General features: G+C 44.4%; 1 protein-coding gene and 1 pseudogene across 2 annotated transcripts in view; both read right to left on the bottom strand.

The window, feature by feature from the left end:
- The window catches only part of LOC308638968 (uncharacterized protein), a 164,059-nt gene that overhangs the window by 121,712 nt on the left and 16,701 nt on the right, over positions 1–25,646 (bottom strand). The window lies entirely within an intron of this gene.
- On the bottom strand, positions 8,813–20,429 carry LOC308638919 (olfactory receptor 2W3-like; annotated as a pseudogene). The gene is made up of 2 exons: positions 20,306–20,429; positions 8,813–9,722 (listed from the first exon to the last, which is right to left on the bottom strand). The product of its transcript is annotated as an olfactory receptor 2W3-like (transcript).

Genomic DNA, 25,646 nt, shown 5'->3' with positions numbered 1-25,646 from the left:
ACCTGGGCACAGAGATGCCCAGAGCTGAGAATTAAATCCCAGGTGGTTTTATTGTCCCCCATGTAGAGATTGAATTGAGGACAGGAGCACTTTAGCCCTTAGCTACATCCCCACCCCCCCTTTTCATTGTGGTTCAATGAAGGTGGGTGGGAGCATAACTATGATGGATCTGAGAAAATAACCCCAGATGGTGACTCCACCTGTTATCAGACCAATGAGGAAATAAGAAGTACAAGCATGGTGGTGCAGGTCTGTAATCCCAGCCTCTCAGGAGGCTGAGACAGGAGGATTGCTTGCTCAAGCCAGCATCAGAAAAATAGGGTGCTAAGCAACTCAGTGAGATCTTGACTCTAAATAAAATACAAAATAGGGCTAGGGATGTGGTGAAGTGGCCAATTGCCCCTGGATGAATGGAAGGATGGGTGAATTGGTGGGAGGATGCATGTACTGATGGGAAGATGTATGTATGTCTGAAAGGATGGCTGGATGAATGGGTAGATGGGTGGGCAAGTACACAAATCCATGATGCATGGGAGAGCAAATGGGCAGATGGGTGGAAGCAGGGATGGCTGGTAGATAGACAGATGGATAGATGTATAGACAGATGCATGCTGATGGATTTGAGTAATGATAGTGATTTGCTAATCCTGAGAATAAAGGGCTCAGAACTGAGTACAGTTCTACAAGCCTGTATGACATCATGTACACAGTTTAGCCAAAATAAAAAAATTTGCCGCACTCTCTAAGATCCTTTGGCCTTCAAAATCCCCCACTCAGACCAATTCTTTTGCCCCCATTTTGGCCCTGTCTTCTCACACCCCACTAAGACATATTTTTTTCCCTAGTCCCCAGTCATACTGGGGATCAGGGTTTCTGTGAACTCAGGATATGCAAGTGTCTTTTGGACCCATAGCTTTCAAATCCTTTGGGTCCGAACCCAGCAGTGGCATTGCTGGGTCATAATGTGATTCAATCCTAAGCTTTTGAGAGGCCACCACATTGTTCTGCCAAGGGCCACCTGGAGCCCCACGAGCTGGGAGAGGCAGAAAGGAGCTTCCGTGGAGCCTGTGGAGGGAGCTGGACACCATTGTAAGAGGTGGGTCCTGTCCACATCTGGCCCTTAGAACCCCTGAGTGGGATCTTTTGTGGAAACAGGGTCTCTGCAGAGGTAGTTAGTGAAAGGTCCTGAGATGGGTTCTTTCTGGGTCAGGGGGCCCTTATGCAATGGCAGTGTCCACACAAGAGACAGAAGAGAGGACACAGACACAGAAATGGAGCCACATGGAGACAGAGGCAGAGACTGGAATCATGGGGCCACCTGGAGCCCCAGGAGCTGGGAGAGGCAGGCAGGAGCCTCCCTGGATCCTGTGGAGGAAGCTCATCCTTGTGACCACTGGTCTCAGCCCTTTGCCCTCCAAGGCTGGGGGAGGGGGTGATAGTTTTTTATTTCAGTCTCTTTGTTTTGGGTTATTAATTATAACAGCCCCAGGAAAATCCTCACAGACTCAGTATCATCTCAAGGTTTTTGAGAGGGCTAAGACCTTAAATTTACAGTTGGAAAATGATAATTTCTGGTGCTGAGTTCTGCAGCACTATGAAATTTCATTGCACTGGTCAATTTTCAATAAATTTTTCCAATAAATAAACACACAACACCACCCCATCAACAAAACTGCACTGTATTTCAGCATATTCTTCCCATAGCAACCAACATCCCTGATGTTCAGTTCCTCAGCCAAGATTATCCTAGATTAGCAGCCCAATAGGATGTTTGGATTGTTTTATCTTCATTTTATTTTTGTTTTTTTGGTACTGCACATTGAACGCAGTGAGCCTAAGCACTAAGCCACATCCCCTTTTTTATATCTTATATACACAGACTTGCCCATTTGCTCAGGCGCTCACTACATTGCTGAGACTGGCCCCCAAATTCAACCCTCCTGCCTCAGCCTCCCAAGCCACTGCGATTACAGGCATGCCACACCACAGCAGATAACACTATGTTTTTTGAGGAGACCTTCCGTCCTGGGAGCAGAGATCTCTAAGAACACAGGAAGAAAGCAATTTGGGTGCTCCTAGGCAGATCATCAAAGAGACTGAGCACGATCATGGGTTAGAAATGGTCTAGGGCTGTGGGAGCTGGCTCCCTGGGAAGCAGAGTTTGAGGGAGGTTGTGTGGGTAGGGGCAGCTGGGTAGGTCCTGATTCTGCTGTGTCTCATTGCTCCAGATAGGGAATACCCATAGAATGTTAAATAGACCATATAACATAGAATCTCATTATTTAATAATAACAGTATAATTATAATGTAATAACAGATAAGCTCTACCTTATAATTTACAACTTATGTTAATGCGCCTGTGTCAATATTCATTTTGAAGTGGCACACACTATAATTCTGTGACTTGGGAGTCTGAAGCAGGAGGATTGTAAGTTGGAGACCAGCCTCAGCAACTCAGAAAGTCCCTAAGCAACTTATAGTCTGTGTCAAAATAAAATATATATATATATATATATATATATATATAAAGGGTTAGTAATGTAGCTCAATGGTTAAGCACCTCAGGTTGAATCTCCAGTACCAATAGTAATAATATTAATTAAAGTAATAAGTTTGTTGATACATCTGCAGAATCAAAAGCTTGACACTTAGTAAGTTCAGAACTTGGAGCCTCTGTAGGGACTTGGGCTACAAAGTCAACAGAGTCAAGGGTGTGGCTGGGTCTGAAGAAGGTGACCCAGCCCAGAGGATGCTGAAGAACTCAGATGTGTCAACGTGGGCTGGTGACTGGGGACACAGCTGGCCCAATGTGCTGGCTTTCTGTTCCACACAGCATGGGTGATGAGAAAGAACCAGGGTTCCTAGCGATGGCAAGCTGCCATCTCTTTCCCTATCCCAAGATCCACAGGGCTGGAAAAGAGTTTGGCCATCAGGCAGAGGTGGAGTTGGCTTGGGTGGTGGCCTGAGGTCATCAGTGAACAGTCAGTGTGTGTGGTCTGAAGGCCCCAGGCTGGGTGTTTTGTTACAGCAGCCCAGGAAGACTAATACAGTGACCAGCAGCCCTCTGACAAGTGCAATGACCTGAGTGTGTCTGGAGCTGCCACATTGGAACTGAGGGTCCCTTAGCTCTGAGTGATGAGCATGTGAAGATGTGGCAAGCCTGCTGGACTCTGCCCACCACCTCGTGGAACCAGGGCTCTGAGTCAGGCATGAGGACACGGGTCTCCCAAGGGTCTCTGCAGAGGTCAAGGATCAAGTGCGGGTCAAGCTGGACCACTTGTCCCCAAAACATGGCAGACCCCTCCCCCTTGGCAGGCTCAGGGGCCCTCTGACTGGAAGAGCAGGGTCAGGAAGTGCCTGTTCCACAGAGTTGCTCCTGTGGAGGGACAAGGATCACAGAGAGATGACTGAGGCCAACAGCAGGACTCAGCCAGGTGTCCTCAGGAGGTGAACAGTAACAGGGATGGTGGCCAGTGTGTGGGTGGGAATAAGCTGTTCTGTCCTCTCCAGAGCAGAGAGAAGGCGGCCTCCAATTAGATCCCGCACAGACAGATTCACTACAATGAGACCTGAGAGTGTGACATCCAGAGAGCAGCTACTGCCTGAGGATCTACACCTCAGACAGGAAAAGCCATCCATCAGGATGGACCCCAGCCATGACTGATGTCTGTCTGCTCATCCTGCTCTGCCCTGGCACCCTCCAGCCACAGGCACAGCCCACCAGCTCCCAGCCCTGCCCGGCTGCTGGTCGACCTAGTCCCTTCAGCTCTCACCTTCTTCCGTCACTATTCTCTTTTTGGAGACACACAGCTTATTTTAAAAAGAATCTTAGAGATTAAAATTCCTCTTTCATCTCACTCCAGGGACAATGGCAGCTTCTAGGAACACAAACAACAGTGAGTGTGGCACGGGGGAGAGTGTTAGACCAGGACGCAAGGAAAGACCACTGGCTCCAATTAAAATCAAATTAAAGCAAGGTTATTATTTTGACCAGCCGGGCTGCCTCCCCCTCCCAATACTGACCCCGAGACCTGTCTGCACAGCAAGGCCCCCTCCTCCCCCACCCATCTCCCTTCCCTCCTGTCATCCTCTCCACCATCCCTGACACCCATGGTTCCATTCTGTACTCCAGAGGCTCTGCAGTCTTCAGCAACCTGGCCCTTTTCTGGGTCTCTACTTGAGGGAGACGCCCCTGCACATGCAAGGGACTGAGTAGCTTCTCTCCCTGAATCTCTCTTACTGCCAATTTAATCCCCAGCAGCCTACAGGCCCTTAATGGGGACAGTTTCCTTGCCAACACGTCCTGAGACCTCTCTTTCACGTCTCTGCAGTCACTCTCTGCTCTCTGGGCTGTGCTCCTGTGCAGAGGCTTCATCCAGGTTCCTGAGTTTACAATCCTCTCCTTGATGCAGGGGGCCAGTTTTCAACACTTCGCAGTGAGCAGAGTGCCCCCTGCTGGCCTTCATGCGTTATGACCGCTGGTTTTACAAGCCTCCTCCTTGGTGTTCAATCTTCAATCCCCACGTGCTTGTGTGTCTGGTGCACTGCTCCATGTCTGGGTCCATGCGTTTGCTTCTGTACATTGCTTCCAAGGAAACCGGGCCTTTGTGTTTGTGTGGCCTCTGTCTCATCCAGCAACGAGGCCCACGGAACAGGGTCGAGGACAGTGTGGCTAGAGAGTCACGAATCAAGACCTCCAGACACCAAGCAGGAAGCAGGTCTGATTTTATTGTGCAGTTACCATGTGTATACACTCGGGCAGCAGCTAAGCACATTACACGCAGCCACCAATACAATTTCTGAACAACTCTAGGAGACCAAATAGGCCCCCCAATATTCCCTCTGGCCAACTGATGATTCCAAAATTGTTCTGTTGAGCAACTGCTGGCACAGGAGTGACTCTGAAGAGCCACAACCAATCAAGTAGCAGGCCGTGGAGCAAGTGCAGAGTCTGCAACAGGTGGCCTCACGCCCAGGGAGGGGCCTACAGGGTGAGCAGCCTGTCGCTCACACTTCTAGCTGGAGGGGAGTGGCCTGCCTCTCAGATGCCCTTCATATATGCCACATAAGCAGTTCTCCATGCACTTATCCCCGCATCTACCCCTCAGACTTGCCACAAAGACTTTTGCTAGCATCCCTTATTTTTGTTTGGTGGCCTTCACATGCTTGCATAAGCATCTCACAACACAAGAAAAAAAAATAATTACTGTCACACTCAGTAGGGCCAGGGTAACAGCGTTATAAGGGTTAGTAACTTGGCTCTCAGTTTTTTCCAATGTTCAGCCAATCCCTGGAAGAAAGAGGGTGTTGAGACAGACACCATAGTCCCCTTGATTTGGACCCTGGCCTTAGTGACGTCATGCAGTCGTAACACAGTGAGCATCCCAAGCGCCCTTCATGAACTGAGAAACAGTGGAGAACTGCAAGGTCCCATTGTCAGATACAGCGTATTGGGTGACGCAAATACTATGAAATTCAGGGTGACCGTGAGCCTTAGCAACATAAAGAGAACACCTCGTGGCTCCTGGTGGAGGTCTGGTTCTTGCTGAATGAGGCAAATAGTGGTTCAGTTCAGTTTATTTAAGTCATTTTGAGAGGCGAAGGCTGCTGCCACACAGGGGACACATTGTTTCCAGTGTGCACAGTGTGGATCCTCTGAGTGAGCGCAGCAGTGGCAGTGGCTGTGGCGGCGATGGCGGCCACTAGGGCAACAATCCCAGCAATGATGAGGCCAGTATCACGCCTTGTCCGGTGCAGGATCTCACTCAGAGGATGCTTCCTCTGCATGTCCCATGGACTCCTCCACTCCTTGGACTGGCTCACTGGAAGCCAGGCTGCGGGGAGCATCTGAGGATCAATAGACATTTAGCTTTCATAGCCGGTGGAGACAGGTTGGGAGCCAGCAGGATGCATTGACGGCACAAGGGATCTCTGCATGAGTGATATTTACACCATCAGAGGCAGTGATTACGAACATGGCAAGGGTGGCGTGACACAAGCTTGTGCACAGTGGGTATGGGTATACTTAGGGATGAAGGCATATGTTGGATTTAGGGCCCTTTATCGACCCATTCATGCAGCCTGCTGATGCCTATTTGAAGGGTCTAGTGGCCAGCAATATTGGTGTGATGCGAGATTGATTTCCTGCATAGTGGTTGATGACAGATTGTCCCAGGTAGCAGTTACTTCGTAGCCCACATGGTATTTGGGCACATAGGTTACATTCCAGGGAGCTGTGCCCACCCAGGTGCTTAGGTATTGATCTTCCCAAGAGAAATTTCTCTTTCCAAGGAGATAAGGTGTGGCTACCACACATGGATTTCATTGGGTGCTGTCATTATCAGAGGGGAGCTTTCTAAAGAGTGTTGTTGGGCATGTTGGCAGCCAGGGTTTCTGGCACTTGCCATGGGGGGATGTCTATGGATATTGGTAGTGTTAACTACCAAGTGTCTGTGAGAGACAGCCAGCATAGGACTTCTTATATTGATCTACAAAAGTTTCATTAGCAAGAGCAAAACAGAGAGGACGGTCCTGGTTGTAGGTCTCATTATCAACGACGGAGAAACCACTCGGCAGAGCAGGCGTGGGAGTGCAGGTGTTCCCCTGCACGGGTGGTCCTTGTACGGCCACCTCAGGATCAATCAGGAAGGAGTTATCAGAAAAGAGCTTAGATAGGGCTCCTTCCCAATTGACCACCGCTAATTTGGTGGCCAAGGGACCAAAGCCCAATTTACCTGGCAGGCAGTTTCACTGCAGGCACCCAGATGGGGTGAGGCTTCTGTCAACATGTATCAACCCTGGACCCAGTTTTAGGAGGGACGCTGGACCATCATGCACTTGTGATGGGATCCAGCTGGGCGATTATAGGTAAATGGCAGGGCACAGTGAAGGGGGCCTATGTTTGTGGGTGGCTGTTTCCATGGAAAACTTTGAAATTGAAAGAAAATTTGAAGTAAATAAGATTTTGTTCAATGCATCGAGAGGAGAATGGGTAGAGTCTCCTCCCTCCCCTGACCCATTTTTTTAGTATGGCCTTTGATTCCTTGGGTGTTCTGACTACGATGCATTAAACCTGAGGATTATAAGGGATCCTAGTGACATGGTTTATATGGCACATAGAGCAAAATTCCTTGAAGGCTCTGCTTGCCTAGGCTGGAGCAGTGCCAGTTTTGATGGAGAAAGGAGCTGCCATGATCCCAAAGCACTTAAGTAGCTGGGGATGGCCATTCCACAGCCTGAACAGGTATCAGTGACCACATACATATATTTTAATTTCCTGAAGGTACACAGTGAGTGACATCTATTTGCCATAAGGCATTAAATTTTAACCTTGGGGATTTACTCCAGCAGGTTGTTAAGCGACAACAGGAAGGAAAGGGGCATATTTCTGTGGTCTTGACTAGCTGCTTGCAAGCCTCCTTGGTCAGTTCAGGAAATAATATGCAGAGGCTCTGGGCATTCTCGCCAGAACTGTCCTGTCCCTCCACACCCCCAGCAAGTGGAGCTGCCTCTTCCTTTATACCTACCTTATTCCTGCTTTCATGCAGTGGCCAAGGCTGAGGCCAGCAGAGAGGCTTGAGCCCCTTGTGTCCCTGTATCCTGGGTGGCCAAATCCAGTCATCCACTGGACTGCATTATGCTGGCACCTGCTGCTCTCTGTCCCTTGTTTAGTCCCTCCCTGATCACCTCCTTGGCTGCGGCTTCCCTTCTCCTTGATGAGACACTTTTCCTTTCTTGGATTATTCACTCTGTCCATAAACTGTGACTGAGTGATTTGAGCACTTGCTCTGAAGATAGACCCTGGGGCCCATCCCCTGTACTGCCTTCTTTCCCTCCTTCAGGGCACCCAATGCCTGTGGGTACCAAGCAGCAGGGCGCTGTGGTGGGGCTCTGTTGGTGGCAGGCTGAGGTCCTCTCAATCAACTTTTGTCTCTTATCTTCCACAGACCTTCCAAAGGCTCTCTGGCCTCTTGGAGTGGGTTTCTGGAGACCATGGCTCGGGCCTGTCTGGTGGCCTGGTCATTTCCAAGCCATCAGGGCCCCATGCTGAGCAGTGCTAATTGCATTCTTAACTATCCATTGCTACAAGTTTTATGGTTAGGATGAATCATCCTTATATTTCAGAATCTGCTCTGGCAAAAGAGTCACAAAAGTCAGGCCCTTCATACTCTCTTGGGTTCCTCTCACCCATACTAATTCCGACCTGCATTTCCATGCAGACAACAGGTGGTTTGCTGGGGAATGGGACAGACCCTGTCCACTTCCTCCTGGCAGGGCTGCAGAGACAATGCTTTTTGGCAAATGAAGCATGTGGGGTCTGCCCACTGGGCCATATTTATAGTTACTCTCTTAACCTTGTGCTCCCACCATTCATTTATGTGCCTCCTAACAGAGGGCAGAAAAAGACAACATGCTTCTTTGCGAGCCTATAGGAGGGAAATACCCGGCCATGCTGAACTCAGCTTTGACGCCATCCAGGAAGACACAGTGGTTCACACCAAGAGCCCTGAGAGAGCGGGGAGGTTCCAGCTAAAAGGCCGAGAGCACCACTGTGAACTCAGCAAACTACAGAAGCAGGACGGGGGGGGGGGGGCTGCTGTGGCCCTGGTACCAGCCTGCAGGGTCAGGGCTGCACATCCGGGTGTGGGGGACAGGCCGTGTGCTGTTATAAACCCCACAGCGCTGGCTTAATCAGGCGCCCAGAGGCCAGCCCTGCAAGGGTGCTGAGAGCTGCAGGCGGACACCTCATCTGCCCCACGGCTCAGAGGACAGCAGTGGCCCTTATGGAGCTGACCCTGAGGCTGGGTGCTGGTCACTTCCTGGGCCCTCCCTCCTTGTCCCCTTTTCTGTTCCCCAGCATCAGCCTTCTCACCTCCCTGTTTCTGAGGGTGGAGATGAGGGGTTGAGGAGGGGGTGACGGGTTTGTACAAGAGGATGAGGACCTTGCCCTGGTCCCGGGAGGAGTGGCTGCTGGCTGCATGTACTTGAAGATGATGTTCCCATAGGACAGGGAGCCCCGGGTGAGGGGGCCACAGGTGTTGAAGACTGAGTCTTCCTGAGGACGACTGCATTCTGAGCACAGCACTGATGATGTGACCACAGGAGACCAGGAGGAAGACCACGGGAAACAGCATGATGCCCACATCCAGGACAAGGACAGTGCCCTCAATAGCCCCCATGCTGACACAGGCCACACGGATCCGGATAGGTATCTCACACAGGAAGTGATGCTTCTTCTTGTGTGCACAGCAGTGTGACCATAGGGTCACTGACACATGACCAAGGAATTGACTGCACCACAGCCTGGAAATCATGATCACGGTGTAGGGCAGGGGCTTGCAGATAGCCACTAACGTGTCATAGGCTGGGACACTCAGCAGCAGTCCCTCCACTCCACCCAGGCCCAGGAACAGGAAGAGCTGGACTGTGCCCCTGCAGAGCTGATGGTCTTGTCATGGACACGTAGGTTGTGCAGCAGCTGGGGATGGTGCTGGGGGTGAAGCTGAGGTCCAGGAGGGACAGAGGGGGTAAGAAGGACACAGGCGTGTGGAGGTGGGGTCCAGCTGCGACACCAGGATGATGAAGTGTGGCCCAGCAGGGTCAGCAGGTGGCTACCAGGAAAACCACAAAGAGGACCCTCTTCACATTGGGGAAATTGGAGAATCCCAGGAGGATAAAGAGGCCCTGGGAGCTGCCATGGGTCCCATCGATCTCTATGGCACCTGAGGAGAAGTGTCAACAGCAGAAGAGGCAAGGGCTGCTGCAGTGTGGGCTCCTAGCCAGGCTTAAAGCAGCACCATGCGGACTTGTTTACTGACTCACATAACCTCTATCTGTGCTGTGCAGGCTCTGCTGGGATTATTATTATTATTCCCAAGTTATGGAAAGGAAACAGAGACACTTGTGTGAAGTGAATGTCCCACGTGGAGGGGCAGAGCTGGTCTGCACCCAGGAAATGTGGCTGCCATCTTCACCCTTATCCACCCCCGATTCATTGTTACTGCAGAACAGGAGGACACACACCTGCCGAGCTCCATCCATTGCTTCTTCCAGCTACACAAGTTCCTGAGCTCCTGTCAAAACCTCAGAGGCACAAAGAACACCCCAAGCAACCACCTGATAGGATTTAGGAAACACCATGTGCAGCTGATCCTTGAACATCATGGGGTTGAAGTACAAGGGCAACTCATACAGAAATCTGGTTCAGTATATAAAACAAGCTTAGAGATTTGCAAGCATTTGATAAACTAAAAGACAAAACATGTAACTAAACATTCAGTCTTTAAAAAAATATTTAATTTTTTAGTTTTTTAGGTGGACACAAGGTCTTTATTTCATAATTGTGTGGTGCTGAGAATCGAACCCAGTGGCTCCTGCATGCTAGGCGAGCACTCCACCATGGAGCCACAGCCCCACCCTACATATTCAACCTTTATCAAGAATTTAGAATGTCATGAATGCATAAATCTACGCTGTCATTATGATACTTTATCATTTACTACTATAAAATACACACAAGTCTCATGTAAAAAGGGAAAATAGATCAACATTTCCAGAAAGAGAGACCATGCAAGGTGCCACTTGCAAAGGAGAGAAATAAAAACCAAAGCAAAACTGCAGCAGCAGCATCCCTGCAGGAGAGGAACTCGGGGAGCCTGGCGCTGTGCCATGACCTCAGCCACCCCTGTGGTGGGAAATTGTCCTTCTCCTCACTTGAGCCATGGGGACAGGATCCTAAGCCCCTGGCCCCTGTGTGGAGGTCACTGCTCAGGCTTCTGACTCCCTATAGGAAACCCAGGCTCCTGCGAGCCCCAACAGTCCTGACCCCGGGACCCTCTCCTCACAGTGGAGAGGAAGTGACCCAGAGACTCCCCAGACAAAAGGCACCCTGCGATCAAACTTCCCCTGGAGGATGCAGGGATGTGCTCAGAGGAGCATCCTGGGTCCTCAACCCTAGGGAGCCCTCACCCTCTTCACCCAGCATCCACATTGCTCCCTTGTCAGAGGAAACATGCAAAAACCTCCCATGAAATCAAGCTAAAGAGAACACAGAAATGAGACAATTTCTGTGACAACACATTCACCATTATTTTTGCCAAAACGTCCCAATTTCAAACTCATGATGTGAACCATGGTCGTGGAGCTGTGCTCCATTAGGTCATGGCTCAGACTCTGAGTCTGAGGGGGACAACTTCAAATAACACCCACTTAACCCTGTGACGTGCCCACCCCAGAGCTTGGACAGGGGGGAAGCAGCAATTCTTGCTTCTGTAGACCATGGGACAGTGGGACCCGTGAGCACTGCTGGACCCGGACACTGACTGCCTCCCGTTCGTCCCACAGCTTTACCAAGAGAAGCCATTGCATTATGCTGACTGCGCAGGAGACAGCCTCCTGTGTGGGGAGCCATTCTGACACGTGATTGGGTGACTCCCGTTAAGGGCCTGAGGCACTCTGGCTGTGTCGGAGTTATCCCGACCCTTTCCTGATGAGAGAGCCCATCCGTGTGGGGGTGTGCGTAACCACTGACCCTGGAGACCCAATCACTGACCCTGACCTTGGAGTACAGCCCCCCCTCAACCTTCATTGGATGGAATTCTCCCCTGAATCTCTTGTTTCCCCCAAATAAAAGGCTGATCCCCGGCGTGTTCGCTCTCTCTCTCTCCTGCTAGCCCAGAGTAATCCTCGCTGCCCTGCTGAGCGGCTGGAGGCAGGGAAACAGGGAGACCGAGCCGTCTCGGACCTAGCATTAAAATAAGGTACTGTCTGTGTGTTTTATTTTGATCTCTTCTAACTAACTGAATGCCAGAACCTCATTAATGAAACCACTGCGCAGGCCGCGTGGTAGACTCCTGGGGTGCCCTGACCACCACACGCTGGGCAGCTGGCCCCTGAGTACACCCTGAGCTGTGAATTCTGCTGTCGGGAGTCACGTTAAGTCCTGTGTAGGGGAGTATGGAACAGCTGCTGCGCCCCACAACACATTGGGCCTCACCCCCATTCAGATAATGAGGTGTGGCTCCAGGAGTAGGCGTCACCAAGTGGGGTCGAGTTACACCCACCTGTTCCTTTGGAATCCTACTCTTTGCCCTGTGGGGATAGAATGTTCCATGGAATCTCCCCTTGTTGTCCCCTTCCCTTGCTCTGCCCTTGATCCCCACACAGCACATGAGATGGGCGTGGCCTTCCAGGATGTCAACCTACTGGCAGCAGTCATCAGGAAGACTCCACCCCCTGAACCTTGACCCTATCTCATTTGAGTGGCTTCTCCCCAGTAAAATGGGGCTCCAGGCCTGCTCTCTCTCTGTCTTGCCTGCCTTGCCTCCTTTGGGGGAGCTGGATGAGGGAGTCATCACAGAAGCCAAAGAAAAAGACATTCCTCTGTCTCTGTGTGACAATGTCATGCATCCCAGTTCACCAGGAGTGACCCTGACTGGTGTAGTCCTATGTCGGGACAAGTGGTGTCCTGTACTTGAACTTCAGTGTAAATTTTAGAAATTTAGTGAGTTTGGAATTTCTCTCCAGAAGTTAAATGCACTTAGGATTTCAGAGTGTTGTGGGTTGAATTGTAGAAAGTAAGTGAATTAGACAGAAGAAGAAGTTGTGATGTTAAACTCATAAGATCTGGGAAGTTTTCATCTGTAGAAAGATAAACAAAAATATTTTTGCAATTCTAGAAACCATAAGTAAATATAAAGAATTATGAAGGTGATTCATGGGATATGTTGCTAAGTTCGGTGCTCTCCTATGGGAAAATTGCTTTTCTGAAAAGTTTTTGGTTTTGTGTATTTTTTTATTTTAAAGTATTAGGTAAAGTGTTAGGATGGCCTTAGGCCTGAGCCTAAGCAACTCCACTTTAAAAACTTCAGTTTAACCTGCAGTTTCACCAGACACATCCACAGATCCCTCCAGTAAGGCCTCAAACAAGTTCCTTCCCCTCACCCTGATAAAGAGAGTGAAGCCTCTGGCAGGCTGTCCTTGCCTGATAAGAGGGAAAGAGAGAACATCAGGGTGGAGGCCACCAGACCACAAGTTTCTGACCTCAGGGTGAATGACATCACTGAGAAATCCAGTGTTGGCTGGTAGGGATTGAAAAGGGGGGGGGTCAAAAGCCCCCAAATTTAGTATAAATGATAGAGCTGACGAAGAGGGATTCAGCCAGCTGAAACAAGGATGCACTCAAGCTGGAGAGACTGATGAGGACCTGACATCCCATCACTTGTCCTCATTCCTGATTCTCTGCATGATCCTAATGGCTCTCAAACTCTACTGCCTCCACTGGACCTTTCTGAGAGCCCCAACTCCTCCCTACGACCCCCTCCTCAACCATCATCTGCTCCATGTTAGGAAAAGCCTGCCTTGGTTACAGACCTGCTCACCAAGTTCTGAGTGAGTGTGCATCTGCAGAACTCAAAGCCTAAGTCTTAAGACCTTTGAACATAGCATGCAGAGGGAATGTCTGTCACTAGCCTGTCCTGATTAAGTGTGTTTTGCAGTGCTTAGAATGAATCTAGAATTGTTTGCTGTGGATTGATTATGTCTATTGCAGTGCCCAGCATTAAGGATTGTCGTTTTCTTGATTAAGAACCTATAGAGTGAAACTGTATGGAGGAACTTGAGTGAATAAAGCACTGGAAGGGGCAGAAGCCCATGGACATTCTTTATTTCTCTCCTCGACGGCATACATCACAATTTTGCCCCCTCGTAATATAAAGATTTCTTGGAATCTATATTCTAGGAGTCAATGTTTGGAGGGTAAGAGGAAAAAGGAAACATTTTTCATGGTTCGAATTGATACAGGGGATTTTCTGCTGGTAGAGAGGCAAATTGTGTTTTTCTGCTATTTTTTCAAATGTGCTCAAACAATTTGTACTGAGCCTCTTCCCTGCAGTCCTGTCCCATTGGGGTCAGAACAGCTTTAATTAACTCAGTTGCAGGACACAGGACCAGCCCCTGCTCCCTAAAAGGTCTTAACTAGCCCCACCCAGCTGTGCCTTTCACCATTAAGCTACCTGGCCAGGGGGCCAAAGGCGACTGCCTTAGGGTCGGACAATAATGCTGGCCTCTGCCTTTAAATCACTGTTTTAAAGTGCCCACACTCTGGAAACGGAAAATGCAAAAGATGGGAGAACTCAAAAGGGGAGGGGAAGACACAGTGAAACAGCCCATTAAGGAGGAGAGAGCTGACGCCTGACCTTGGGACCCAAGCCACTGTAGCAGCCACAGCCAGTTCTGGGCTGTTCCAACACCATGGTAACCAGGGGAGCCTGAGGGGCGGAGCCTGGCTTCCCACTGGTCCTTCCTCTGTCACCCAGGGAGGGTTTCTGGTCCCACCTCCCAGCCACAAACCGGTCCTTCCTGCTTCATTGTTGTCTGCCACTGGAGCTGCAAGGAGCCTGCATTTTTAAGAATGAGCACCTGAAATACTTACAGGCAAAATCTGACTCCACAGGCTTCTCTGTTGCTGCCCTAAGCCTGACTCGCTCTGAAGCTAAATAACTTTTGTGTGTGTGTGTGTGTGTGTGTGTGTGTGTGTGTGTGTGTCTCAACAGCTTCCTTTACAATCCTTCCTTTTGCTCTTCAGGGTAATATAACTAAGTAATGTTCCGTTGATGAGAGGTCACAAACATAGGCTTCTTATAATTTTGGAGACTGTGGGAATGCGTTTTGCACCCCACACACACCAAAGCCAGCATCTGAGATCTTTTCTCACAATGCTTCTGTGATGACCAAGAAATCCTTCTTCTCCTTCCTGACTATGTAATTAAAATAAACAAACAAATGTATACACAGGGATTTCTTTTAACCACATCACGTGACGTCCCAAATAGAATGAGTGCAGTACTAGTCCAAAGTAAAATAAATGGATCCAAATACATGATTCAATGAGGCTTATTTTAAAATTCCATGGTTGTATAATACTAAGTTCAACTTTTATTATGAATGTATATCTTTCCAGTTATTTGGATCATCCATAGTCCTTAATTCATGAAATAATTATATATGTCTTATTTTTTAATTAATATATTTTTATTTGCTTCTAATCATTTTTCTTCAACAGAAAACACATAAGTTATATTTCTTATATATGCTCTTATGCCCTGCATTTTATGGTACAGATATTTAAGATAAATGTGTTTGATTATAAAATATCTATTTCAAGAGATATAACCATCAAGTAATGTCTAATTCTCAAATTTTTTACAAATTTTTATAAGATGATAAATAGATATGATTCTGTAAACAGAAATGTCCAACAGCTTTAACTATATTTTCATTGAGAAACTTCTTATTAAGGTACAATAATTTGTTTAAATTCTAAGATTTATAAAAATTGTTCCAAAGTATACATAAAGAAGGATTTCTAGAGAAGGAAAAGAAGACATTTCTACACAGAGGAAACACACATGTTTGCTAGTATGATTATCCAGTTCTAACTAAAAGAAAGAAAAGGATGTCTACTAGGAGGTCCTAAGAAGAAAGAAATCCTCTTTGGGTAAATGAAAAGGTCTTTATATTCTAAATTTTCATGATGAAAGGGTTTTTCTAAAGAAGGATATGTTTATATAATTATCTAGACAGATGACATGGAAAGTTAAAACATTTGAAAAACAGACTTCTGTATAACTGGACTGATTATATATATTTGGACTAATCAATTGTAGGATTTTTTAGGCTACTTCCCTGATTTTATTATGCTGATGTAAGCTAAAGTTTTTCTCCACATTCTGACATGACAGAGTTCATTAAAATATCAAACATATACCTAAAGTTTGTGCTGTTTGACCAAAACCAATTTATAATGAATCAAATTTATACAACCTTCATCAAACCATGTTTTAAAATGCCGACTTATATTCCAATTTTGACACTTCTAATTGGAAAGTATATTTGACTGATTCAAAGAGATCAGTAATTGCAATGATTGGTGCTGATTCTTGCATATCATTTCTGTTTATTGGATGTTTGTGGAATTTGAGAAAACATTATATTCAAAATGTTCTCCACATTAAAGCCATATGTGAGTTTTGAGCAATAAGACTTACAAACATTGTTAGAAATTCATTTGTATTATATACATGCTGTAACTGGACCTATAGTCCGTGAGACACTGTAAGACTTGTATACTATTGCCTACACTGGGAAGTAATTTTAATCATAATTTTAAAAGGACAATTAAGAGACACCTATTTAAAGAATAATATTCTAAAATATAAAGATATTCTATGTAAAGAATAATACTAAAGAGGAGACACAGGTGTAGCAAGGACACAGGGACTTGGAGACCTTCTTACCAGGTCCTTATTGTCGTCCCTTGATTGAAGCTGTGACATCCAGTTTTGTGGGAGTGGCAGCCTCAAACCTATATGTGTCTGATGTTGAACTGTGGAGCCACCATGGGGTGAATAGGGAACCCCAGTCAGGGCACATCTCTGCTCGGATAAGGGGTGCCTCATGTTGGGGTCCTGGTGTGGGGCTGTCTCTGGTTCACAGGGAAGCAGGATGCTAAAATCTTATTTAAATTCCACACATTCATAAGACAATTTTGTACAGACCTGAGCAGTTTATTTATATTGTAGATGGTTTTTAGTCTCCACACTCTTGGTATAGAATAATATTTTCAGATCCTACACAATGCTTAATGGACTTGCAGCTATGTCCTGGGGAAAGGGGCAGACCTTTTATCTACATCACACAGAACAGACCTCTGGGTCCATCTGCTCAGGGCCTCAACATCTCCTTGTTCCTCAGATTGTAGAAGATGGAGTTGAGCATTGGCTGAGGGTGGTGTGGAAGACAGGCAGAACCTTGTTCCCTGCTGAACACCAGAGGATCATGGCTGTGGGCGAGAGCAAAGGGTGCTGAATGGAAGGTCACCACAGTGAGGTGGTGCTGCAGAGGGAGAAGACATTCTTCTTCACTGTCCCAAGGCCATAAAGCAGAGAGCAAGAAGTACTTGGCCAAAGAAAAAAGGGATTCCAATGAATGCAAACATAAGGAGATGTCACGTGATCAGTGAGGGACAGCCAACACACCAGGAAATAGAGAGCTGTGTGGAGGAGGACATCCAGGAGGGCGAGAAGGATCATGGACAGTTGTCAATTAGAGCCATTAGGAAGGTGAGAGCAATGCAAATGAAGAGGGAAGACTAAATCCATTTTTATTATTTGGGGCTGGGGATTGAGCCCGGGTGCACAACCACTGAGCAACATCCCCAGACCTGTAGATTTTTTATTTTGACACACATCAGGCTAAGTTCCTCAGGGCCTCACTAATTTGAGGCTGTCTAGGTTTGTGATCCCTCTCCCTCAGCCTGCTTGGCCACTGGAATTATAGCTGTGTGACACTGTGCCCAACAACACTGGTATCATACCCCTCTTCCATAGGTTTTCTTCCTTTCCTTTTTTTTTTTTCTTTGAATGGGGGTGTCCTGTGAATTGAACTCAGGGGCTCTCAACCACTGAGCCACCTCCACAGCTATAGTTTGTACTTTATCAGAGACTGGGTCTCACTGAGTTGTTTACTGTCTCACTATGTCTGAGGCTGGCTTTGAGCTCACAGTCCTCCTGCCTCAGCCTCCTGAGCCATTGGAATGAAGGCATAAGCCATTGCACCTGGATTTGTTTTGTTTTAAAATTATTTTATTTCTTTCAGTTACTTATACATGACTATAGAATGCATTTATGCACATTGATATATCATACATAGATGGGATATCATCTCATTTTTCTGAGTGTGCATGTTGTAGAATCATATTGGTCATGCAATCACCTATGTATGACAGTACCGTAAACACAGAGAGAAATCCAGCCTGAGTTTTCTGGCTCACTCCACCCAAGGATTAATCATGCAGAGAAAAGCTGAGTTGGATTTAAAATTCAGTGCTGTAAAAGAAGTTTAAGGAAAAAACGGGACAAGCTGTAAACACGAGGATACACCTGCAGAGCTGCATCTGCTGATGTGGACAGTAGTGGGTCCACACACACAGGAGTGGCAAACTCACCACCTGAGCTAGGGGAGTGCTCAGTACTAGAGTGCCTGCCTAGCATGCACAAGGCAGGATTGGGTCCCTGGCACCAGGAAAAGAAAAGAAATAAACTCCATTAATAACAGGGCAAAGTATATTTTGAGAAGGTGCCTCTCCAAACAATACATACAAACTACGATATTTTATAATGCTCTTTAACTTGCCTATGTACAGCACAACACATGAGACTTAGAAAAGAATGTGTGACACAGTGGTGGTCCCAGAGTCATCACCAGGCCATGAAGGCACCAAGGAAAAGGAAGAGATCAGCTGCAGGGCAAATAAGGGCACATGCCTATGGTCCCAGCTCCTGGGAGGTTGAGGCAGACTGACCACAAGTTCAAGGCCAGCCTCTCTTAAAAACTAACAATTAAGAGGGTTAGGGTGAAGCTCAGTGGTGGAGCCGTCCTGGGTAATGTCTGAAATAACAAAGGGAGAAAAGGAGGAAGGAAGAGATATTTCACTAATCTGTACACAAGCCTGGAGTGGAGAGGCCTCAACTAACACACACAATGTGTCTGAAACTTCTGAATGACACAAGACTAAATTGAGAAGTCAGAAAATAACAATTGATTTTTGAGAAGGAATAGTGGGCAGCAACCTTGTGAGAAAAATCAAAGAAATCAATAGTTGCATGACACAGTGAGGATGAAAGCACTGCACTAGGGAGGGTATGTAGAGAAAAGGGTGACTTGATCCTGTACATGTGTGTGCATGTGGGTGTGAGTGTGCATGTGTGGGTGGCACAACACACCCCTCCCAGCTGTTTTTTAATGTGACTTGCTGCTCTGGAAAACCCTCACCTGAGCACCAGGGCGTTTCTGATAGCCTCTGTGACCCTGCTAGAGTACTTTTCTGGTGCCTGGTGAATGAAAGGGAATAGTAACTGAAGTTCATTATATCATGAGCTCTTCATAGAAATCAATAATTGGTTTCCTTAAATATTGAAATAGTTCTTCCACCCGTTTTCAACATAAATTATCTAGTATACATTTTTCCAAGTCAACTCCAGTTTAGTTCAACTGAACTAATAATAATTTGGAAGGTGTGAGTTAATGTGCTTATGATGATCAGCATCATTTTAGAACCTTAGAGCTTGAAGGACGTTAACATACAGAAACACATGAAGAAGTAATTCCTGCATCTGAATTGGTGACACCTGGAAACTCGACACAAACAAGGCATATTTCAATTTGCATCAGGGATTCAGGAAACACCCAGGAGCTGAGCACGGTAGCATATGTCTGATATCCCAGTGGCCATAGCAGGAGGATCACAAGTTTCAACCCAGCCTCAGCAAGAAATGGAGGCCCTTAAGAAGAACTTAGCAAGATCCTCTATGAAACAAACAAACAAAAAAAAAATTAAAAAGGACTAGGGATAGTGCTCAGTGCTTAAAGACTCCAGATATAATGATGGTAATGTTCCTTTTCTCTTCTCCATTCTCTGACCCTGGTAATTATTTCTCTAAAACCTCTCTCAATTTTTATTTTATCACAACATATGTAAAAGTCATACAATATTTGAGGACACTGAAAATATCAAAATTCCATATAGAAAGTTTTCATATTATGAGACCCAAGTTTTAAATTTGATAAACCCTTTACTAAAATAAAAAAAAAATGGACAGTATAAGAGAAAATGTAGTTAATGGAAGGAGAGAAATAAAAACTCTAAAAAAGTATTTAAATGCTGCGACTAAAAGTCAATGCAACTAACATTTTTGCACACACAGAAATGCATAGTATATAAGATTAAGTCATAATATGTGAGATTTGACTACAGATGCAAAGAACTTAAAATACAGAAAAGTTGAATCTAACAATAACAGAGATTTAACCTTGCTTTCACATCTTCACCTTGATGCCATCCTTACATCCACTCGAGGGTGCATTTTTGTCACCTGTGAATAGCCAGAATGAAGGCACATACACTTTTCACACTCCCACAGTTGTTTTCTCAAAAGAGCACGGTTGCTGAAGGCAGTGAAGACTACATCAGGCTGAGGTAGCAGGATCTTAAGATCAAAGCCAGCCTCAGCCACTTAGGACCTATGCAACCAAGTGAGACCATGTCTCATAATTGGAAAAAAAAAATTAAAAAAAGACTGGGATGTGTCTCAGTGGTTCAGCACCTCTGGGTTGAAATAATAATAATAATAATAATAATAATAATAATAATAATAATAATAATAATATAATACAAATTATTCCCTCAAATCTTAACAAGTCTAACTAGATCTGAAACAACTGAATGTCTTACCACATTTCTACATACAAGGCTTTTCTCCAGTTGGAGGTCTTCCCTGCTGTTTAAAGAGGCCTTGACAGTTAAAAGGATACCATATCATGTCAAGACCACAAGGGGGCAAATTCAAGATGGTGGGCAGCACAGGCAGCATCGTGGCCTAGGTCTCACCTCATCAAAATACAGGATTTCAGAGAGTGTGAAAATCCACCCTAGAGTGGATTTTCATAAGTGGATTTTCATAGAAATCACCATGCTGTAAGCACAGTGCAGAATTCAGAGCCTCAGCGTTCGAGTAAGACTATGGACTCCAGGCCCAAAGCCCACAGCTCTAGCCACAAGCAGCTCTTGAGCGGCTCAGCAGAAACACCTCTCAACCCTTCTGCAGAACTCCAGGCTGCACCCCATTCCCACACAGGCCACTCAGCTGCTACCTACCCATGGCACAAGGCCATCACCCACCTCCCCCCACATCACTGGACACCCCAGCGCTGGAAGCAGACTGGCTCCATCTTGGATCACCTTTCTCCCTATATTTGGTGAGCATGGCTGGCAGATGGGAACTCCCTCTGAGCCACATATCATCCTGCCAGATCCCCAGTTCATGTCCACCACCAGAGACTGTAAACCGTTTTACAAAACTATTGACTATATTTTAAATAATAATTGAATCCAACATTTCTGGACATTGAAACTAAATTGCAAATGTCTTCATAACAACAAATTGTTCATACATGATGTATTGTTGATATTGGAATCTGTTAACATCATCCTTCCCCACAAAGGAGGGATCTTGCAAACCTACAACAGCACTGCAAATCTATAGGGTAAAAACAATAGCACCTCAGAACCACAGAGCTGGAAAGGAAGACACACAAGTAACATGAAAAGACAAGGGAAGAAAGTGCCCAAACAAATCAAGACAACACATCATTAGAATCATTGGCAGCTACAGCAGAAAAATGGACACAGAAAGATTTCAGGATATATATGGTTAAAAGGTCCTGTGAACTCCAAGAAGATATAAGAGAGCAAAGACAAGCAGTAAAAGATCACCTCAACAGGGATGTAGAGGTTCTAAAAACAAACAAACAAACAAACAGATATCCTTGAAATGAAAGAAATAATAAACTAAACTCAAAGCTCAAATGAGAGCATCATGAACAGAGAAGACTACTGGGAAGATAGGACATCAGACAATGAAGATAAAATGTATAATCTTGAAAGGAACATAGACCATAGAGTGAAAATGGTAAGGAACCAGGAGCAGAACATTCAAGAAATATGGGATACCATAAAAAGACCAAATTTGGGAGTTATTGGGATAGAGAGAAGCATAGAGGACCAAACCAAAGGAATCAAGGATCTATTCAATGAAATAATATCAGAAAACTTTCAAAATGTGAAGAATCTATTGGAAATCCAAATTGAAGAGGCTACAGGATGCCAAATGTACAAAATCAAAACAGATCCATACCAAGGCACATAATAATAAAAATGCTCACCATACAGGATATGGAGAGAATTTTACAAGCCATGAGAGAAAGGAATCAGATTATATATAGGGGAAAATCAGTTGGGATAATGGCAGATTTTTTCGTCACAGACCCTAAAAGCTAGAAGATCCTGGAACAACATCTATCAAGCTGAAAAAAAATGGGTGCCAATCAAGAATCTTGAATCCAGCAAAAGTAAGCTTTAGATTTCAAGATGAAATAAAATCCTTCCATGATAAACAAAAGTAAAAAAAAAAAAAATTATAGCTAGAAAACCAGCACTACAAAACATCCTTGGAAAAATATTCCATGAGGAGGAAAAGAAAAATAACAATGAAAATCAAAAGAGGAAGGTCGTACCCCAAAGGAAAAACTACTCAAAGAAGAAAATCAACTCAAGTTAAATAACAAAAATAAACAAATATGGCTGGAAATACAAACCATGTCTCAATAATTACCCTGAAAGCTAATGGATTAAACTCACCAATCACAAGACATAAGCTAGCAGACTGGATTAAAAAAAAATGACTCAACAACATGCTGCCTCCAGGAGGCTCATCTGATAGAAAAAGACATACACTGACTGAAGGTGTAACGTAGGGAAAAACCATACCTCTCAAATGGACTGCACAAGTAAGCAGGGTTTCTCATACTCATATCAAATAAAGGAGACTTCAAGCCAATGGGAATGAAAAGGGGTAAAGATGGACATTACATACTGCTCAAGGAAAACATACAAAAAGAAGATGTAACAATCATAAATATATATGCCCTAAACAATGGTGCAGCTATGTTCAAACAAACTCTTCTCAAGCTCAAGAGTCAAATTGACCACAACACAGTAATCTTGGGTGAATTTAACTACACCTCTCTCACCACTGCACAGATCTTCCAAACAAAAGTTGAATGAAAAAACTATGAAAGTCAATAACATAATCAATAATTTAGACTTAACTGACACATATAGAATATTTCAACCTGCATCAAACAGAAACACCTTCTTCTCAGTGGCACATGGATCCTTCTCTAAAATAGACCATATACTATGGCACAAAGCAACTCTGAGCAATATAAAAAAGTAGAGACACTACCATACATTTCATCAGATCATAATTAAATGGAATTGGAAATCAAAAAAAAAAAAGAAAAAGTAAAAATTTCTCCAACACCTGGAGACTAAACAATAGGCTACTGAATAAACAATGCTTTGCAGAAGGAATCAAGGAGAGGACTGAAAATTTCTTAGGGGTAAATAAGAACATAGAAACAACCAATGGAAATCTGAGACACTATGAAAGCAGTACTAAGAGGAAAATTCATTGCATGGAGTTCATACTTTCAAAGAAAAAAAAAGTTAACAAATAAATGACCTCACACTACTTCTCAAAGCCCTAAAAAAGGAGGAACAAACCAGCAGCAAAAGCAGTAGAAGGGAAAAAAATAATTAAAATTAGAGCTGAAATCAATAAAATGGAAACAAAAGAAACAGTTGACAATATGGACAAAAATGTTGGTTCTTTTAAAAAATAAATAAAATTGACAGACCCTTAGCCATGCTAAAAGAGAATGAGAGAGAGAGAGGGAACACAAATTACCCGTATATGTGATGTAAACAATAATACTACAACAGATATGACAGAAATACAGAGGATAATACAAGACATTGAAGTTATCAACAAATTTTTTAAGTCATACAATCTGCCCAGATTCAATCAGAAAGACATACACAATTGAAACAGACCAATATCAAGTGATAAAATAGAAAAGAGAGCTTACCAAGGTTGTGCAATATGATTAAGTGGGATTCATCCTAGAGATGCAAGGTTGGTTCAACTTATGCAAATCAATAAATGTAATTTATCACATCAATAGACCCAAAGATAAGAATCATATGATCATCTCAATGGATGCAGAAAAAGCATTTGACAAAATACAGCACCCCTTTATGTTCAAGACATTAGAACGACTAGGGATCACAGTAACATATCTCAACATCATAAAGGGTATCTATGCTAAGCCTCAGGATAACAGCATTCTAAACGGAGAAAAATTGACAGAATTTTCTCTAAAAACTGGAACAAGACAGAGCTGCCCTCTTTCACCACTTCTATTCAACATAGTTCTTGAAATGCTGGCCAGAGCAATTAGACAAATGAAAGGAATCAAAGGGATATGTATAGGAAATGAAGAAATTAAATTGGCACTATTTGCTGATGATATGATTCTATATCTAGAAGAACCAAAAAACCACCAGAAAACTTCTAGAACTGGTAAATGAATTAAGCAAAGTAGCAGGACATAAAATCAACACCCATAAATCAAATGCATTTCTGTATACAGTGACAAAGACTCTGAGAAGGAAATGAGAAAGACTACCCAATTCATAATATCCTCAAAAAAAAAAAAAATACTTGAGAATCAACTTAATGAAAGAAGCAAAAGATCTATACATGAAAACTACAAAACCATAAAGAAAAAATCAAAGAAGAGCTCAGAAGATGAAAACATCTAAGTTGCTTTTGGATAGGCAGATTTAATATGATCAAAATGACCATACTACCAAAAGCATTATACAGATATCATGCAATTCCCATCAAAATCCCCAAGGCATTCCTCATACAAATAGAAAAAGCAATCATGAAATTCATCTGGAAAAATAAGACATGCAGAATAGCTAAAACAATCCTTAGACTGAAGTAGGTGGCATCTCTATACCAGATCTTAAACTATACTACAGAGAAATAGTAACAAAAACAGCATGGTGTTGGCACCAAAACAGACTGGGAGACCAATGGAACAGAATAGAGGACACAGACACTAACCCAGAAAATTACAATTATCTTATATTAGACAAAGGTGCCAAAAACATGCACTGGAGAAAAAAGCATCTTCAACAAATTGTGCTAGGAAAACTGGAAATCTATAAGCAACAACATAAAATGAAATCCCTATGTCTCATCTGTACAAAGTGCAAATCAAAATGTACCAAGGACCTAGGAATTAAACCAGAGACTCTGCATCTAATAGAATAAAACTAGTCAGTAATATTCATCATGTGGGATTAGGTCCCAACTTCCTATACCCCAAGAATTAAAACCAACAATCAATAAATGGGTTGTAATCAACCTAAAAGATACTTCTCAGCAAAAGAAACAATTTGTGAGGTGAACAGAAAGCCTACACCCTGGGAAAGAGTTTTTACCCCTCAAACATCAGACAGAGCACTAATCTCTATTGTATATAAGGAACTAAAAAAGCTAAGCACCAAAAAAAAAAAAAAAAAATAAATAACCCAATCAACAATTGGGCCAAGGACGTGAACAGACACTTCTCAGAAGAGAATATACAATCGATCAATATGTATAAGAAAAAAATGCTTATCCTCTCCAGCCATTAGAGAAATGAAAATCAAAGCTTCTCTAACCTATCACCTCACTCCAGTCAGAAAGACAGCTATTAAGAAGACAAACAACAATAACTGTTTATGAGGATGCGGGGGAAAAGGTACCCTCTTACCTTGCTGGTGGGACTGCAAATTGGTCCAGCCAATTTGGAAAGCAGTGTAGAGATTCCTTGAAAATCTGGGAATGAAACCACCATTTGACCCAGCAATCCATCTCCTCAGACTATACCCAAAGAACTTAAAAACACCATACTACAGGGACAAAGTCACATCAATGCTTATAGCAGCACAATTCACAAGAGCTAAACTGTGGAGTCAACCTAGATGCCCTTCAGTGCATGAATGGATTAAAAGAAAAAGTGGCATATATTCAAAATGGAACTTTAATCAGCAATAAAAAAGAAAATAAATTCATGGCATCTGCAGGTAAATAGATGGCATTGGAGAAGATAATGCTAAGTGAAGTTAGCCA

Source organism: Spermophilus citellus, assembly GCF_964194105.1.
Source record: "Spermophilus citellus genome assembly, chromosome: X".
NCBI lineage: Eukaryota > Metazoa > Chordata > Mammalia > Rodentia > Sciuridae > Spermophilus > Spermophilus citellus.
Note: the sequence above shows the minus strand (reverse complement) of the source record. Positions and strands in the feature narration are given on the sequence as shown.